At 44.4% G+C, this 18,630-nt stretch overlaps 1 long non-coding RNA gene across 1 annotated transcript; it reads right to left on the bottom strand.

Moving 5' to 3' along the window:
• Positions 1-16,653: 16,653 nt before the first annotated feature.
• Positions 16,654-18,630, bottom strand: LOC147362504 (uncharacterized). The gene is made up of 2 exons (XR_015136311.1): positions 18,404-18,630; positions 16,654-18,321 (listed from the first exon to the last, which is right to left on the bottom strand). It is a non-coding gene; the product is annotated as an uncharacterized LOC147362504 (long non-coding RNA).

Below are 18,630 nucleotides of genomic sequence, written 5' to 3'. Positions count from 1 at the left end.
TTTTAAAAACAACAACAACAACAACACTTCTATTTTGGTACTAAAGACATGTCAGTAAAATGGCTTGGAAATTTTCTATATTTTCCTATGGTCTAGAATAGTTTGTGTGATATAAGAACAGTCTGATCTCTAAAGGCTAGATAAAACTCAGCTATGAAACCATCAGGGCCTGGAGCCTTTTTCCACCTCCAGTTTTTAAATTAAAATTTAAAATCTACAAAATCTTGAGCCCTCTTCACTTTAGATTCACCAGTTGTTAGTATTTTATCATATCTGTACTCTCAGCAACCCCCACACATGTGCACACACGCACACCCATACACGCACACATGTGCACACACGTGCACACACATGCACGCGCACACACGCACATTCGTGCTCTACTTGGTAGTGTGTCAACTTAGCTGGAACTAAGTTTCCTAGAATTCTCTCCCATGTGTGATTCCAAATTGAGTTGGCAATAAAATTAATGTACTCAAGATTTGGAAGGAGCAAGTGTTTTTTTTTAATGTTTTGCACTTTGATGAAAGGCCTCAGGCTCTGTTATAGCTGGCGTGTGATTGTCACTGAGCTGCTAACTTGCCTTGCTGGTTTTGGGACAGCACCTGGACCTAAAGTCGCTGTGGTTCCAGCTAGGTCACCTCCTTTTGCTTCTCTGAGTCCTGGGCCAGGTATGTGTACAGCTCTGAGGTAAGGACACAAGTTCTCCTCCAGGTCACCTGCATCCCTGAGGTTGGAGACAATGGAAGACAGATGTGAGCTCCAGTTTGTTCTTATTCTCTCCCACTTCATGTCCTATTCTCCTTTCCAATTCTGCCAGGTATAGAGGCCTTGCACAGTCTGTCCTACCAGCATCTGCAATTGCATAAGATCTAGTCCCTATTACCAATCCCTTATTCTATGTCATTCACAGTGGCCCTGATTCTCTGGATCAAACACACACACACACTTAAAAACTTTTTGCTCAGCTACTTGAAAGGTGAAATACAAACATCAAACACTTCATTCCTAGCTATATATTTTTTTAAACATGCTTTTTTGAAAAAGCTGTTTATTTATGGCCGCGCTGCATATTAAAAAGCAGAGACGTTACTTTGCCAATAAAGGTCCATCTAGTCAAAGCTACGGTTTTTCCAGTAGTATGGATGTGAGAGTTGGACTATAAAGAAAGCTGAATGCCCAAGAATTGATGCTTTTGAAGTGTGGTGTTGGAGAAGACTCTTGAGAGTCTCTTGGACAACAAGGAGATCCAACCTGTCCATCCTAAAGGAAATCAATCCTGAATATTCATTGGAAAGACTGATGCCAAAGCTGAAACTCCAATCGTTTGGCCACCTGATGCAAAGAACTGACTCATTGGACAAGACCCTGACACTGGGAAACACTTGAGGGCGGGAGAAGGGGACAACAGAGGATGAGATGGTTGGATGGCATCACACGACAATGGATGTGAGCATGAGTGAACTCTGGGAGTTGGTGATGGACAGGGAGGCCTGGTGTGCTACAGTCCATGGGGTTGTAAAGAGTCGGACACGATTGAGCTGAACTGAACTGAACTGGTCTTCTTTGCTTTGTGGGCTTTCTCTGGTTGTGGAGAGTGGGAGCTACTCTTCACTGCAGTGCTCAGGCTTCTCATTGTGGTGACTTCTCCGGCTGTGGAGGTTTCTCTTATTATGGAGCATGGGCTCCAGAGCACAGGTTTCAGTAGGTACAACACACGGGCTTAGTTGCTCCACACCACATGGGATCTTCCCAGACCAGGGATCAAACTGGTGTCCCCTGCATTGCAAGGCAGACTCTTAACCACTGAACCATCAGGTAAGCCCCTATCTACATTTTTAATTCACTTTATTATCTTCTAGTTTTATTGAGATATAACTGATATACGAAGATCATGGCATCCGGTCCCATCACTTCATGGGAAATAGATGGGGAAACAGTGGAAACAGTGTCAGACTTTATTTTTGGGGGCTCCAAAATCACTGCAGATGGTGACTGCAGCCATGAAATTAAAAGACGCTTGCTCCTTGGAAGGAAAGTTATGACCAACCTAGATAGCATATTGAAAAGTAGAGACATTACTTTGCCAACAAAGGTTCGTCTAGTCAAGGCTATGGTTTTTCCTGTGGTCATGTATGGATGTGAGAGTTGGACTGTGAAGAAGGCTGAGTGCCGAAGAATTGATGCTTTTGAAGTGTGGTGTTGGAGAAGACTCTTGAGAGTCCCTTGGACTGCAAGGAAATCCAACCAGCCCATTCTGAAGGAGATCAGCCCTGGGATTTCTTTGGAAGAAATGATGCTAAAGCTGAAACTCCAGTACTTTGGCCACCTCATATGAAGAGTTGACTCACTGGAAAAGACTCTGATGCTGGGAGGGATTGGGGGCAGGAGGAGAAGGGGACGACAGAGGGTGAGATGGCTGGATGGCATCACTGACTCAATGGATGTGAGTCTGAGTAAACTCCGGGAGTTGGTGATGGACAGGGAGGCCTGGTGTGCTGCGATTCATGGGGTCGCAAAGAGTCGGACACGACAGAGCGACTGAACTGAACTGAACTGAGATACAGCACCGTATGTTTAATGTGTACATTGTAATGATTTGACTTACATACATCATTAAATGACCTAACCACATTAAAAAAAAAAAAAAGTTATCTCTTAAGGTTTAGGACATTGCCCTACGCAAACAAAATTCCATTATCTCAACAGGAAAATTCCATTGTCCTACCCAGCAGGAACTAGATATAACAATATTATCTAGTACACTGTCTATATCCAGATGTCTAGAACTGTCCCCAAGATGACCTTTTATGGACATTTTAAAAAGCCAGGTACAGCTTTTTAACTCTAGGATCAAAGACTCTCCAGTACCTTCGGTTGTCACATCTCTTTAATCTTCAACCTAGAACAGTTTTGCCTTTTATTTTTCCCTTTTATAACTTTGATTTTTTTTAAGAGTCCAGGTCAGTTGTCTTGCACAACGTCCCACCATCTTGATTTGTCTGTTTGTTTAACATGATTGGATTTAGGTTGAATACTTTGGGCTGTAATACTACGTAGCTGATGTCGTATATTTACGACATCATCTTAGAAGGCACTTTTGTTAGTCTGTCCTCTACTGACTCAGAGTTTTTTGGAATTGTCAATGGAAATAAACAATAATTGATCTATAATAAAAAATAGGAAAGAGTCTGAGTACAACCAATTTGAGGACAAATAACCCAGGAGGAGCCTCTCAGCAGCTCTGAGGGTTGCTCCACTGAAGCATGGTTTTCAGCACAGTCTCCTACCTTACCAGAAGATAGAACATACACCAAATTGACAGGACTACATTCCTTCGAGATTTCGAAAAAGACAGATTAATACATGAACAGGCAGTAGGGCCCTGGAGTCTGGGAAGGGAACCTTATCTTTGACGGAATGTTAACATGGACGCCATAGGAAGGGTGTTATTTATCCTTATCTTCAAAAGGGACATTCTTCGCCTTAATTGTTGAAGTAGACATGCTGTTTGCTTTTGAAAGGTCATGGGTCAAGCTGTTTTACTTCACACAAAGTTCAGAGTGAGCCACGTATAAGCCAAAATAACTTCCCTATACATCAGTATGTGAAAATTTTTATTTTTTTATGAGTCACAGTAAAGATAGGTGTAGTGGTGAAACTGGTGATGACCACAGCTAGGGAGTCAGTGTTTTTCACAAAGGATCCAGTAAGGAAAGAGTGACACATCCAGCACTTGGGAAAATTTCCAGAGGCGGCACGAGGCTGCGACACTTGTACAATAACTGCCTTTCCAAGGATAAGAGTGAACTGAACAGATGCAAAGCAACAGAGAAATTAGGAGAAGCTATAAGATTAAAGACAACATGGGGAAAGGGCTTGCTGATTGTTATTATAAAGGGGTCAAGAGTATAGGTACTGTAAATACAGATTTTTTTTAAAACAGCTCCAAAGTACTGAGAAGATTGAGGGTTACAGGCCTACTCTGGACTCTTGGGTTAGCTGTCTACTGCTGCTATTGTCTTCTCATCTTTGTTTGGCAGTGCTTGCCTTAATCGATTGAAACTGGGTGTCCGAAATAAGGGTCAAAGTCCAGTCAGGGGGACAGGGCTTTTTCAATGTGAAATGTGAATCCACATGTCTACGTTTTTCATTTGGCAGTTCACAGATTAGCTAATGATACCAGGTAAGGTCCTTTCCAACATGGCTGCCAAGAGTCTTATCTGATGTCTTTTTAAAATATATATATTTAAAAAATAAATAAATAAATAAAATATATATATTTATTTATGTATTTGGCTGTACCGGGTCCTAGTTGCAACACACAGGATCTTTAGTTGTGATATGTGGGTCTAGTTCCCTGACCAGGGATTGAACCCAGGCCCCTTCCATTTAGGAGCACACAGGATTGGCCACTAGACCACCAGGGAAGTCCCTATCTGATGTCTTTTCCAATACACAAAATCTCCAGGTTATAATCCATGATCTTTAAGATCTTTGTCTCCAGAAAACTCACTGTGAAAGAAGTTACCTATCAACTTTTCATTTAAGTGCCTTAATAAGACTTTGACAGTAATCAGATCAGATCAGATCAGTCGCTCAGTCGTGTCCAACTCTTTTTGACCCCATGAACTGCAGCTCGCCAGGCCTCCCTGTCCATCACCAACTCCCGGAGTTCACTCAGACTCACGTCCATCGAGTCAGTGATGCCATCCAGCCATCTCATCCTCTGTGGTCCCCTTCTCCTCCTGCCCCCAATCCCTCCCAGCATCAGAGTCTTTTCCAGTGAGTCAACTCTTCATATGAAGTGGCCAAAGTACTGGAGTTTCAGCTTTAGCATCATTCCTTCCAAAGAAATCCCAGGGCTGATCTCCTTCAGAATGGGCTGGTTGGATCTCCTTGCAGTCCAAGGGACTCTCAAGAGTCTTCTCCAACACCACACTTCAAAAGCATCAATTCTTCGGCACTCAGCCTTCTTCACAGTCCAACTCTCACATCCATACATGACCACAGGAAAAACCATAGCCTTGACTAGACGAACCTTTGTTGGCAAAGTAATGTCTCTGCTTTTTAATATGCTATCTAGTTTGGTCATAACTTTTCTTCCAAGGAGTAAGCGTCTTTTAATTTCATGGCTGCAGTCACCATCTGCAGTGATTTTGGAGCCCAGAAAAATAAAGTCTGACACTGTTTCCACTGTTTCCCTATCTATTTCCCATGAAGTGATGGGACCGGATGCCATGATCTTCGTTTTCTGAATGTTGAGCTTTAAGCCAACTTTTTCACTCTCCTCTTTCACTTTCATCAAGAGGATTTTTAGTTCCTCTTCACTTTTTGCCATAAAGGTGGTGTCATCTGCATATCTGAGGTTATTGATATTTCTCCTGGCAATCTGATTCCAGCTTGTGCTTCTTCCAGCCCAGCGTTTCTCGTGATGTACACTGCATATAAGTTAAATAAACAGGGTGACAATATACAGCCTTGACGTACTCCTTTTCCTATTTGGAACCAGTCTCTTGTTCCATGTCCAGTTCTAACTGTTGCTTCCTGACCTGCATACACATTTCTCAAGAGGCAGATCAGGTGGTCTGGTATTCCCATCTCTTTCAGTAATACAGTAATACATCTCCCTTGAGTAAAATTGGTCATGTGTGCGTATGTGTTTGTCGCTTGGTCGTGTCCAACTCTTTGTGACCCCATACAGCCTGCTAGGCTCCTTTGTCCATGGAATTCTCCAGGCAAGAGTACTGGGGTGGGTAGCCATTCCCTTCTCCAGGGGATCTTCCTAATCCAGGGATTGAACCTACATCTCCTGCATTGCAGCCAGATTCTTTACCATCTGAGTCACCAGGGAAGCCTGAGCTTGGTTCGTATATCCCTTCATCCAGTCACATAAGCCATTGTGCTGTCATTTCAGAAGGAGACAGCTGATATTTACCAAAAGATGAATATCTAAGGTTGAGAAGCACTAACCGAAGAGGTTTTGGCCGTGGGAGATTAAAAGCTCCTGAAAGTTTTGCCAATTGAGTTGTTGTTTTTTTTTTTTTAAGATACTTTAAATTGATTTATTTATTCATTTTTGGCATGCTGGATCTTCATTGCTGTGCAAGGGCTTTCCCTAGTTGCGGTGAGCAGGGGCTACTCTCTGGCTGTGGTGCTTGGGCTTCTCACTGCAGTGGCTTCTCTTACTGGTGAGCACAGGCTCTAGAGTGGGCTTCAGTGGTTGCAGCACACATGCTTAGCGGGAATCAAACCCATGTCCCCCGTATTGGCAGGCAGATTCTTAACCACGAGCCCGCCAGGAAAGTCTGCCAATTGAGTTTTGATAGTGCTGCTAGTTCCTTTTACCCATTCCTGAAGATTGCGGGGGATGCGTGCAGTGAAAATGCTGCATTAATGGCCAAATGTTACAAATCGATTTAATTATGTGTGTGGCAGTGTGAGTTTCCCTAGTCACTATCTAACTTGGAAGGAATTCCCCAGATAGGAATTATCCTTTCCAGTAACAATTTACCTATTGTTAAAGCTGATGCTGTCTTGTATGGAAAACCTTCAACCTCATGTAAAAACACACAGATCACTACTAAGACATATCTATATCTTTGAGATGGTGACATTTATATGTCAAAGGGTCCCTTAGGAAGGGGCAAGTGGCCTTGTGACCCATAAAGTGGCTTTTCAAGATGGTATTTAGGGCATATAGTACAATGAGCATATACTTTATCAGCCGCCATGGGAGAAAGTTTCCAAAAATACTGTTTTCTCCATAAGGCAATTTTCTCAGGTGTCCTATGAGTTAAATAATGTACATGCTGGGGACTTCCCTGGTGGTCCAGTAATTAACACTCCATGCTCCCAATGCAGGGGGCCCGGGTTCAATCCCTGGCCAGGGAACTAGATCCCGCATGCTACAACTAAGACCCAGAGCAACCAAATAAATATATATACATTTTTAAAGTACATACTGGAGTAATGACAACTGTGCTCCAACAGACACTATAATGGAGAAGGAAATGGCAACCCACTCCAGTGTTCTTGCCTGGGAAATCCCATGAACAGAGTGGCCTAGCAGGTTATATAGTCCACGGGGTTGAAAGAGCTGGACACGACTTAGCAACTAAACCACCACCACCAGGCACCATAAGGTTTGTTGTTGTTTCAATGTTCTTTGATTTTTAAAATTTATTTATTTATTTTGGCTGTTCTGCTCTGGGTCTTCGTTGCTATGTGCGGGCTTTCTCTAGTTGAAGCTCACGGGCTCTAGAGCAAGGCCTCAATTGTTGTGGCTCATGGACTTAATTGCTCAGTGGCATGTGGGATCTTCCCAGACCAGATGGAACCTCTGTCCCTTGCATTGGCAGGTGGATTCTTTTTTGCTGTGCCACCAGGGGAAAAAAATTTTTTTTAGTAAATCAAGTCCAAACCATATTTGTGTGACAAGGTCAAAAAATGCCCTCTTTTGTTGCTGTATCTGTTTCTCTTCTTTGGGGACAATTTCTTGAGCCTGTAGAAGAAATCTTTTACTGGATTAGCAGGATTAACAGAGAGCAGTGGACATTCTCAAGGATGAACAAGATGAGTTTTTAAAGCTGTTTGGCTGTGGCATCAACAAGCTGATTCCCTTTAGCTGCCACAGTGTCAGATTTTGAATGCCCTGGTGTCTTAATAATTGCCAACTGTGTTGGTGGGGCTTCCCTGATGGACACAGGAAGCCGGCGGCTATAGTCCCTGGGGTTGCAAAAGAATCAAACATACTTAGTGACTAAACAACCACGACAACAAAGCAGGACTTTCAGCGTAGCCTTGTGGCATAACCGTCCAGGTATACCAAAGACCTTCCCAGGTGAAGGCAAAAAGGTCTTAGCTATCTTTTCCCACAGGGATACTAGAGAAGGTGCTGCATAAATCAATAACTAAAAAACAGCTATCAGTCGGAGTGGCTGAGAGCCGTGTGTGTGAGTTTGGGACCACAGGATGTCAGGGAATCACACTATTTTCTTTTTTCGATCATATGGCTTTAAAAATATCTATTTTTGGCTGTGCTTGGTCTTTGTTGCTGCTCGAGGGCTTTCTCTAGTTATGGTGAGTGGGGGTACTCTTTGTGGCTGTGTGCTGGCTTCTCATCACGGTGGCTTCTCGTTTTGTTCGGAACACAGGCTCCAGAGCATGGGCTTAGTAGCTGTGACGCACGGGCTTAGTTGCTCCGCAGCAGGTGGGATCTTCCTAGACTGGGGATCAAATCCATGTCTTCTGAATTGCAGGTGGATTCTTAACCACTGGGCCACCAGGGAAGTCCCATAAATATTGTTTATAGCTCTCAGATCTTGAGAATAAATCTCCAGCCTTTCCCATTTGGGTCTCTCACTGGGAAGATGGGGCTTCCCCAAAGATTCAGTGGTAAAGAATCTGCCCATAATGCAGGAGACACAGGATATGCAGATTTGATCCCAAGGTCAGAAAGATCCTCTGGAAGAGAAAATGGAAACCTACTCCAGCATTCTTGCCTGGAAAATTCCATGGGCAGAGGAGCCTGGTGGGCTACAGTCCAAAGGGTTGCAAAGAGTCAGACACAACAGAACACACACACACAAACTACTAAGATAAGTGCATTATAAGGACTGGTACAAGGAATCACAAGTCCCCTCTTAAGAAATTCGTAAATAATAGGTCTTAACCACTGCAATAGGGATGGAGTAAAGGGACAAAATAGGTGATTAAATAGTTAATCCCACTAGGGGATTGTAAGTAGAAAACTATGAGAGACCCCTGTACGTTAAGGATTACTCAAGAAAGCAGGTTTGCTTAACCACAAAACCAAGCAGGCTTGCTTAGCAACAAAAGCATGCCACAGAAGCACACGATATGCCCCCAGACAATAAAACAATGGTGGTGTGAGCCCTACTTCCTGCCCAGTGAGCTCAGTGAAGTTAATGATCCCTCAGACATGCTCTCCGCACATGTAGAAAACAATGACCTGCGGACTTAGCTTGACCATGTAGGGACAAGAAAACGCCCTTGCTCAACTTGGAGGTGGAACTGATGATAGAAGCATGACGTCTACTCAAGAAAGACACAGACGTTCTTCTCCCCCTCCCCACTTTTCCTTTGATTACAAAACTGTAGCCCAGTAAGTTCTCAGGGTGCAGCACCCCCTCACCCACCCACTCGGAAGCCTTCTACAAGCATCCTATTCTAATGACTCACTTCTTATCTATCACTTTGCCTCTTGCTGAATTCTTTTCTGCACCGAGTCATAAAGGACTATGGTACCGGAGCTCTTCAGAGCCTCCCAAAATGACACCTAACCGTTTCAGCTCGCCTGCCAGGGAAGTCCCTAAAAAGATTAAATTCAGAACTGGATCATTTTGATGATTTTTAAAATAATTTTTAAAATTTGCTTATTTTTGGCTGCTCTGGGTCTTCACAGCTGTGAGGGCTTTTCTCTAGTTGCAGAGAGTAGGGCTACTCTCTAGTTGCCGTGGTGTGGTGGCTTCTCATTGTGGTGGCTTCTCTTATTGAGGAACACGGGCTCTAGGGCACGCAGGCTTCAGTAGATGTGGCGTGTGGACTCAGTAGTTTGGGCTCCCAGGCTCTAGACCACAGCCTCAATAGCTGTGGCTCGCCAGCTTAGTTGCTCCTCGGCATATGAGATCTTCCCAGGCCAGGGATCGAATCTGTGCCTCCTGCATTGGCAAGTGATTCTTTACCACTGAGCTACCAGGGAAGCATCATTCTGATGGTTTTGAAAACTCTTCGGGGCCATTCTGGAGTCCTCATTGAAAGTTTTCTCAAACCACTCCAAAGAAAGTAGCTTCTCCAGGATTTTGTTTACATTGGTGGATCTTTGCCCAATCTGTTCTCCTAGGAAAAATTTTGGGGCTGTCTTGGCACAAGATATGAGTAAGTTCTCTACATCTGTGAAACTCTGCAGGCTCACGCTTGTGAAAATCTTCCATAGGCAGCTTCCATTCTGCCTCTTGTGGCCATTCTTCAGCTTCATTCTCAGATACCAGCAAATGCACAAGCTGAGATAAATCTGAATATCCTAGCTCACATGTCCCAAATGTCAGATCAAATTCCCCAGAAAATCCTAAAGGATCTTGTAAAGGGTCTGAGAAATCCTTACTTACATTTTTAGATTCAGTTCTAGTCCAAGGAATATACATAAGGGCAAGCTCACCTCTTCCAATAGGCTTCTCCCTTGGAGGTGCAGGAGCCGGTGGAGGAGACAAGTCAGGATATGGAAGTTCACAAAGGAGAGAATATAAAGGCAATGAAGGAGAGGAAGGAGGAGAGTGGGAGAGGGTAGGTTCTGAGCTTTTCTTCAGTTTAACAGCAGTTTCTAACAACTTCCGGATAGTTTCCTGCAAAGATGCCATCATCATTACCATGCTTGGAAGCTTCTAACTACCAACAGAAGCACAGTCCCCATCCTATTAGTATAATTTTAATAGAGAGCTTCTTTTCTATTGTGCATGCCAGTTAACTAATTTTGGTGAGTCAAATGTTCCAGATTTTGACCACTTCAGACTGGGCTTCCCTGGTGGCTCAGCATTAAAGAATCTGCCTGCAATGCAGGAGATGGAGTTTGATCCCTGGATTGGGAAGATCCTCTGGAGGAGGGCATGGCAACCCACTCCAGTATTCTTGCCTAGAAAATCCCATGGATAGAAGAGCCTGATGGGCTACAGTCCATAGTCCATAGGGTCACAAAGAGTCAGAAATGGCTGAAGTGACTGAGCACCCAAGACATAATTTATCTTCTGTTAGATCTTCCCATTTGACCAACTATTTGCATCGTATGGACTTTGCAGGTTGTTGTACAAGAAGCCAGCTGGAGTTCTAGTGGGTAGCTGCCCGTCCAGAAGCTGCCCAGCTTTGCTGCTGCTGCTGCTGCTAAGTCGCTTCAGTCGTGTCCGACTCTGTGCGACCCCATAGATGGCAGCCCACGAGGCTCCACCGTCCCTGGGATTCTCCAGGCAAGAACACTGGAGTGGGTTGCCATTTCCTTCTCCAATACATGAAAGTGAAAAGTGAAAGTAAATTCGCTCAGTCGTGTCCGACTCTTTGCACCCCCATGGACTGCAGCCCACCAGGCTCCTCCGTCCATAGGATTTTCCAGCCAAGAGTACTGGAGCGGGGTGCCATTGCCTTCTCCTGCCCAGCTTTAGACGCGTGATTTCCCACTTTGTTTTAGTTTCATCTTTTTATAAGGTCTGAACAACTTCCAGGGTTATCAGTGTGCTGCTTGTGAGCTTCGCTCCTCAAGGTGTCGCCCTTGAGTTGGCTCTGCTCTTTGTGTCTCGGTTTCTTCAGCCTGCAGCCTAAATCCACAGCAGGAACTTCGAGCACTGAATAAACACAGTTCAGTGCTTGTGTGTATACCCTTGGGAGAGCTGTAAATAACTTCAAGTGTAATGACAGGTACCCTGTGGAACCGCTGCTCATCTCCAGGGTTAATCCTCAGACACTGACATAGGTTCTTATTGCCCGAGGACACCTTGTGGCTGGAAGGAGCAGATAACCCTTTTCTGAGCCAAATTCAGTCTCTGGTTCTGTTGTCAAATAGTTTGTTCGAGGGTTTCCCACTAGGTGGCGCTAGTGGTAAAGACCCCCGCCTGCCAATGCAGACGATGTGAGCGACGGAGGTTCGATCCCTGGGCTTGGAAGATTTCCTGGAGAAGGAAATGGCAACCCACTCCAGTATTCTTGCCTGGAGAATCCCGTGGACAGAGGAGCCTGGCGGGCTGCAGTCCATGGGATCACAAGAGTCGGACACAACTTGGCAACTAAACCACCACCACCACCACGGTTTGTCCAGAACACCACAGCAGTTTATTCAGACCATATATACACAATCTTTCCAATTTAAGCCAAATTAAATAAGGTCAGCCAACCCAGTTCATTCCAAAGTTCCTTCTAGGCTTCCTCTGTCTAGGAACACCTCCCCAGGTCCCTGCCTAGGAAATTCTCCCGAAGTCCCTTTGTTGTTGTTCAGATGCTAAGTTGTTTCCAACTATTTTCAACCCCTTGGACTGTAGCACAGCAGGCTTCTCTGCCTTTCACCATCTCCCAGAGCTTGCTCCAACTCATGTCCATTGAGTCGGTGATGCCATCCAACTAGCTTATCGTGTGTCGCCCCCTTCTCCTCCGGCCTTCAGTCTTTTCCAGGATCAGGATCTTTTCTAATGAGTTGGCTCTTCACATCAGGTGGCCAAAGTACTGGAGTTTCAGCTTCTGTCCTTTCAAGTCCCTACCACCCAGGAAATGTACTGATACCTCTTAAGAATCCAAGTCTTAAAATTTTAATAGCTCAGATTAAACTCAGGACTGTCCAATGGAATTAACAGATTTAAGTTAACATATATAAAGTAGATAAACAACAAGGATCTACTATATAGCACAGGGATCTATATTCAATATCTTACAATAAACTATAATAGAAAGTAATTTTTTCAAAAAGAATATAGATATATACATATAACTGAATCACTTTGTTATACACCGGCAACCGACACAATATTGTAAATCAATTATACTTCAATTTAAAAAACGACTCAGGACTGTCCAGAATGAGGTTCAGATAATGAGACAGAACTCGCCCAAGCATCTGAAGGGCGCCGTGAAGGCCGGAGCTCAAGGGGCTCACTTCCACTCTTGGGGGGTGGGGAGGTGCAGGTCTGATCCCCGGTCAGGGAACTAAGATCCCAAGTGCTGAGCAGCATGGCCAAAAATTTTTTTAAAAAGTAGATTCTATGTGACTGCGGGTGGTTTCTCTGATACCCTGCAGCCCACTCCAAGCAATGTCGACAGAAATAACCAATAATCAATCTATAGTAAAGAAAAGGAAAGAGTTTGATTGGAGTCAAGCTGAGGATGACAGCGCAGGAGGAGCCTCTCAATAGCTCTGAGGACTGCTCTGCTGAAGTGTGTTTCCAGCACAGTTTTCTAACTTACAGAACAAAGAACATACCTCAACTTGACAGGACTACGTTCCTTCAAGGTTGTAATAGACAGATTTAGTATTTACGCAGCAAGACAGCAGGACCCTGGTATCAGGGAAGGGAACCTTATTTCCAAGGGAGTGTTAGTTAGCATGAACGCTATATACTTATCTTCCAAATAGACATTCTTTTTAAAAAATTATTTTTATTGGAGTAATGTTGCTTTATAATGTTGTGTCAGTTTCCACTGTACAGCAAAGTGAGTCGTCTATATGTATACCTATATCCCCTCTTTATTGGATTTCCTTCCCATTTAGGTCGCCACAGAGCATTGGATTCTGGGTGGCCTCAAGTTCTGGGTGACCTCAAGCAAGGAGATCAAACAGGTCAATCCTAAGGGAAATCAACCCTGAATATTCATTGGAAGGACTGATGCTTAAGCTGAAGCACCAGTACTTTGGCCACCTGATTCAAAGAACTGACTCCTTGAAAAAGACCCCGATAGTGGGAAAGATTGAAGGCAAAAAGAGAGAGGGCAGCAGAGGATGAGATGGTTGGATAGCATCACTGAGTTAATGGACATGAACTTGGGCAAACTCTGGGAGGTAGTGAGGGACAGGGAGACCTGCAGTGCTGCAGTCCATGGGGTTGCAAAGAGCTGGACACAACTCAGCCACTGAACAACAGCAGAGCATTGAGTAAAGTTCGCTGAGCTATTAGGTAGCAAACAGACATTCTTTACCGTAATGATTAAAGTAGATGTGCTGTGTGTGTTTGATAGGCCTTGAGTCAATCTGATTGAATTCACACCAAGTTCAGAGTGAACCATATATAAACTAAAATGATGTCCCCAAACCTCAATGTGTGAATTTCTCCATCAGAACGTAATCACCTTACTTATCTTTCTAATCTCTTCCATAGTTCTCAGTCTGTTAAAATTTTCTACTTCTTAGGTCAATTTTGGTAATTTATATTTTGCTGCAAAACATTTCCTTTCGATATTTCATGTTACCATAATATTTTAAGTGATTAATAGCATTCATATCTGTTTTTATACTGCCTTTCTCACTCCTAATGTTGCAGATTTTTGCTTTCTCTTTTTTGATTTGTCTTTAATAAAGATTTTTTTCATTTTATTTGTGTTTTCAAACAAATTTTATTTATCTTTTCAGTATTGGTCCTACTTCATTTCTGTCAACTTTCATCTCATTCTCTCCTCTTCTCTTTTACATTAAAAAAATGTTTTAATTTTTAAATGATTTGTTTGGCTGCTCTGGGTCTTACTTGTGGCGTGTGAACTCTCAGTTCTCTGACCAGGAGTTGAACCCAGGGCCCCTGCATTGGGAGCATGGAGTCTTAGCCACTGACCACCAGAAAAGCCCCTTCTTTCTTTTATTTGATTGCTATTTTTCTAATTTCTTAGAGTGAATATTTGATTCACTTATCTTTGGTCTTTTATTAATAATAAAAATATTTAAGGCTATCAATTTTTATCTGGTTACAACTTTATGTCTCAGGCAGTTTTAGCATGAAGAATTCATTTCCTTATTGAGACACTTTTAACAATAAAAGGATACTGTGCAACTTGGGTGATGAAAAGTGAAGGGAAAAATACACAAAGCCCAACCCCACTATAGTTCAACTACATCATTCCAGGATTTTCCTGCAGCAGTCAGAGGGGAAAACACAGGAATCAGGAATGATGCTGGGCATGGCAAAGGATTTGACCTTGCTTCTCAAGGAAGGAGATAGGCACTCTTTTAGCAGGAATGAGGTTCAAAAGTTGGGTCAGCAATAGGAATGGTGAGGTGGTGAGAAGTGGATTTCAGAGAAAGAATCCAATGGCAAGAGTTTTCATCTTCAGAGTAAAAGAGGTTTTTGGTGGTACTTTTTTTTTCTTTTAGCATCGAAGAAAATTCCAAGGAGAAAAAAGCAAGCTGTAACCCAGGATGCAGAATGCAAAGTTCTGCCTCCTCTCCTCTTCTGTGAAGCCCCATCAGCAGGAGGACTGGGGGCGTAGGGGGTGTTTGCAGCCTTTCAGCGAAACAGGGCAGAGAACTGCTTATAAATATGCTCCAACTGCTCTTGGGCTGTTGTGCTCTTGCCAAGGAAGGCGGCAGGCATTTTTAGGCCCCAGGGTGGGATGTCCCAAACAGATGGCTTCAGATTGTTGGGGATCCATTCACCAAAATAACTGCTATTTTGGTTTTGTATATGAAACATCTGCTCAAAGAAGGGCATGGCTGTGGTGCATTTAAGGAGGGGTTTCTCAACAGCTGAGGGAGGGTCACAGCCTGGAAGGGAAGGAGGAAAGAAGTAGGGGTTAAGAGGACCTCACAAAGGGACCCCACGTGGGGATGCCCTACAGGTCTGGGTAGTCAACCTTGAGCCTCTGGACAATGAGACCCAGGACCAAAGCCTGACTCCCCTGCTGACCCAGGGATAAGCACCTAAGATACCTTCAGGGTGGGCAGGTAGTGAAGAGAGAGTCAGATCCCCAAGGGGAACCCCCTTGACTCAGAGAGAGGGAGAGGCAGCTGGTGAGATTCAGGGCAAGAAGACTGAGGACCAGATTATGCATATGGGAAGTGGGGAAACTGCTGTCCAGGAAAGAGGAAAGAAATGACTGGCTGAGGATCCAGGAAGGCAGGACCCTGAGCACTGGACTCCTGGCTCCACCAAGGCTTAGAGTCCAGCTCAGTCTGTACCAGGGTGGGGAAGTCTGTTGGCCCTGATTCTGTGGAGTAAGGTGGGAAGGCAGCTGCTGTCAGGGAGAGTGAGTGGGGAAATGTGAGGTGGAAAGACAGTAGACAGAAGGAAGGGAGGGGAGGAGAGAGGAGGCAAGAAGCCAGAGGGACCAGAAAGAGAGCTTGTGTTTAATTTGCAAAATTGTGGAGGTGGGGTGGGGGGAGCGAGCATCCCTGATTTCCTCAGGCTGTGTGTGCTAAGTCACTTCAGTCATGTCCAGCTGTTTGTGACCCCATGGACTGTAGCCCGCCAGGCTCCTCTGTCCATGGGATTCTCCAGGCAAGAATACTAGAGTAGGTTGCCATGCCCTCCTCCAGGGGATCTTCCTGACCCAGGGATTGAACCCTCGTCTCTTATGTCTCCTGCGTCGGCAGGTGGGTTCTTAACCACTAGTGCCACTGGGGGTACTGAGAGCTTATCAGGGTCTGCTTCACCAAATACTAATTCTGGAGGGGTGCATCTGTTAAAGAAGAACTCAGGGCACCTTGTCATGAGCTGGGATGGGGGTTAAGGTGACACTGCAATCTAGTAACGGGGCATCAGTTCTCCCAGACACCCTCAGAGCCAGAGCTTAAAGCTTCAACAAATATGGGGGGCTCTCTTTAAGGATAATAAACAGAGACTTCCCTGGTAGTCCAGTAACACCTCGTGCTGGACTGCAGGGGACTCGGGTTTGATCTCCAGTTGGAGAGCTAGGATCCTGAATGCCACAGGGCAGGGCTTAAAAAAGAAGACGAAGAAGAAAATTATAAAACCAGAATTAATTACAGAGTTTTGCAAGGGGCCATGTACCCTCCATCTCTGCTCAGAGCCATCTCTGGTTTCTCCTCCCTCATCCTCTGCAACCCAAGTCCTACCTCTTCATAGGAGCTGGGGAGGTGGGAGCAGGTGGTCCCAAGAGCTTGGACTTGGGAGTCAGACTGATGAAAGAGAATTTACATTTTAAGGCAGGACAAGAAAATTTGTTTAAATAATTTATTTAGTTATGACTGTGCTGGGTCTTTGCTGCTGCGAGGGCTTTTCTCTAGTTGTGGCGAGTGGGGGTTGCTCTCATTATTGCAGAGAATGGGTTCTAGAGCACGGACTCAGGACTTGTAGCACAGGATCTTCACTGCTTCAGAGCATGTGGGATCTTCCCGGATCAGGGATCGAACATGTGTCTCCTGCATTGGCAGGTGGATTCTTTCTTTACTGCTGAGCCACCAGGGAAGCCACAGTTCAAGAAAATTTAAACACAAAATTCTCTCTTTGTCTGTGTGGGCCTTCTCCCTTTCCCTCAGGGTGCAGTGTTTCTGCATTATCCATTAACCAGACCTCCTCAAAGATGGGAGTGCCTACTTGATTGTAGAAATCATTTATTTTTCTTTTCTTCTGATGCCAGCAGTGTAACTTCTTAGAAGACTAGCATTATTTCCCAATTCTGTAAGGGGTCATGGTGACTTACTGCTCACTTTGTTTGGGCTTACCTAGACTACATGCATTTGGTGAACTTTATATAAAACATTTGTATGTCATATTGATGTATGATGCGTGTGTATGTGCCAAGTGGCTTCAGTCATGTCTGACTCTGCATCTCCATGGACTGTAGCCCACCAGGCTCCTCTGTCCATGGAATTCTCCAGGCACGAATACTGGAGTAGGTTGCCATACATTCCCCCAGGGGATCCTCCCACCCCAGGGAATGAACCCTCGTCTCTTATGTCTCCTGCATTGGCAGGTGGATTCTTCACCACGATTGCCACCTGGGAAGCCCTGTGACGTAGGATCAGTTCAGTTCAGTTCAGTTGCTTAGTTGTGTCCAACTCTTTGTGACCCCATGAATCGCAGCACACCAGGCCTCCCTGTCCATCACCAACTCCCGGAGTTCACCCAAATTCATGTGCATTGAGTTGGTGATGCCATCCAGCCATCTCATCCTGTCATCCCCTTCTCCTCCTGCCCCCAATCCCTCCCAGCATCAGGGTCTTTTCCAATGAGTCGACTCTTCGCATGAGGTGGCCAAAGTATTGGAGTTTCAGCCTCAGCATCAGTCCTTCCAATGAACACTCAGGACTGATCTCCTTCAGAATGGACTGGTTGGATCTCCTTGCAGTCCAAGGGACTCTCAAGAATCTTCTCCAACACCACACTTCAAAAGCATCAATTCTTCGGTGCTCAGCTTTCTTCACAGTCCAACTCTCACATCCATACATGACCACTGGAAAAACCATAGCCTTGACTAGACGGACCTTTGTTGGCAAAGTAATATCTCTGCTTTTTAATATGCTGTCTAGGTTGGTCATAACTTTCCTTCCAAGGAGTAAGAGTCTTTTAATTTCATGGCTGCAGTCACCATCTGCAGTGATTTTGGAGCCCAGAAAAATAAAGTCTGACACTGTTTCCACTGTTTCCCCATCTATTTCCCATGAAGTGATGGGACCAGATGCCATGATCTTCGTTTTCTGAATGTTGAGCTTTAAGCCAACTTTTTCACTCTCCTCTTTCACTTTCATCAAGAGGCTTTTTAGTTCCTCTTCACTTTCTGCCATAAGGGTGGTGTCATCTGCATATCTGAGGTTATTGATATTTCTTCCGGCAATCTTGATTCCAGCTTGTGCTTCTTCCAGCCCAGCGTTTCTCATGATGTACTCTGCATAGAAGTTAAATAAGCAGGGTGACAATATACAGCCTTGACGTACTCCTTTTCATCTTAAAAATGTACATGACTGTACCTTTGACTTCTAACAGGTAGAATGGTTCTCCAAGCTTCTGTCTCTTGTGTTACAACCCTCAGTTTGGCTTGAATAAAATTCTCTTTTTCCTTTTTGACTATTAATTGAATTTCCATCCACAAGGCAAACCTGGGCTGACTATGTAATCCAGGCAAGTCAACTGCATTCTTGAAACCTCAGTTTTCTCATCCATAAAATGGGAGGGGTATTTACCTCCTCTAGGACCA

This window comes from Bos grunniens, chromosome 11, assembly GCF_055505025.1.
Source record: "Bos grunniens cultivar Pamir isolate PY7600 chromosome 11, Bosgru_T2T1.0, whole genome shotgun sequence".
Classification (NCBI taxonomy): domain Eukaryota; kingdom Metazoa; phylum Chordata; class Mammalia; order Artiodactyla; family Bovidae; genus Bos; species Bos grunniens.
The sequence above is the reverse complement of the archived record's forward strand: the minus strand, read 5'-3'. Positions and strand labels throughout refer to the sequence as shown.